General features: G+C 35.7%; 1 non-coding gene across 1 annotated transcript; it reads right to left on the reverse strand.

Moving 5' to 3' along the window:
• Window positions 1-326: 326 nt before the first annotated feature.
• On the reverse strand, window positions 327-433 carry LOC116281535 (U6 spliceosomal RNA). Its single transcript, XR_004191003.2, has one exon. It is a non-coding gene; the product is annotated as a U6 spliceosomal RNA (small nuclear RNA).
• Between the last annotated feature and the right edge of the window lie 408 nt (window positions 434-841).

Here is an 841-nt window from a genome sequence, read left to right on the forward strand (position 1 = left end):
TCTCTTCACTTCTTTTTTGATCTCCCTTCCTAGAGGCTCTCTCCCCTTTAATGTATGTTGCACTCCATCTCTAGATCAATTTTATAAAACACAGTCATGACAACAAACTTTATTGCTTAGAAGGTGAAGCTCAAAACATGTTGCCCTGGCATGTCAAATTCTCCATTATCTGGCCCTGATTGAATAAATTACCTTCTCTCCTGCTAAAGTTCAAGATAAAACTCTCTTCCATTCCAATGAAGCCAGGCTTTTTATTATTTTTTTTTTCAGTTCACAATTTTCTTTGTAGATGTTGAGATAACTCTCCTCCCATAACATTTTCTTGGGAAAATATGGAACGCTTCATAAATTTGTGTGTCATCCCTGCACAGGGGCCATGCTAATCTTCTTTGTCTCATTCCAATCTTAGTATATGTGCTGCCGAAGCGAGCAAAAGCCAGACCTTTTAATACCTTACAAGTACAACATGCTCATACCTATGCTTTTTTTCCCCTCTTGGAGTAAATTAGTGCCTGTACTGTGTAGCCTCTCAAAGAATGTTGTTTGCATTGAACTTTGCAGCCAGTGAATAGTTTCCCAAATTGCATTTCTCGGAGTAGTGGATGCATGTGAAATTACAGTTGAGAAATTGTTTTATGGGTGTAAACACTTGGTACTATCTATATCAAAAAGCTTCAAGACATATGCAATTAAAAGATGAAATAATATGCTACTAAATGTTAAGTGGGACATATTCAGAGATCAAGGCATAGCTGACAGCTCTGTTGTGAGTCATAATTGATATCTTTATTTATGTTTCATTGATTATTATAGTTCTATGATTAAATTTATTTGTTATCCA

Source organism: Vicugna pacos, chromosome 1 (genome assembly GCF_048564905.1).
Source record: "Vicugna pacos chromosome 1, VicPac4, whole genome shotgun sequence".
NCBI classification, from domain to species: domain Eukaryota; kingdom Metazoa; phylum Chordata; class Mammalia; order Artiodactyla; family Camelidae; genus Vicugna; species Vicugna pacos.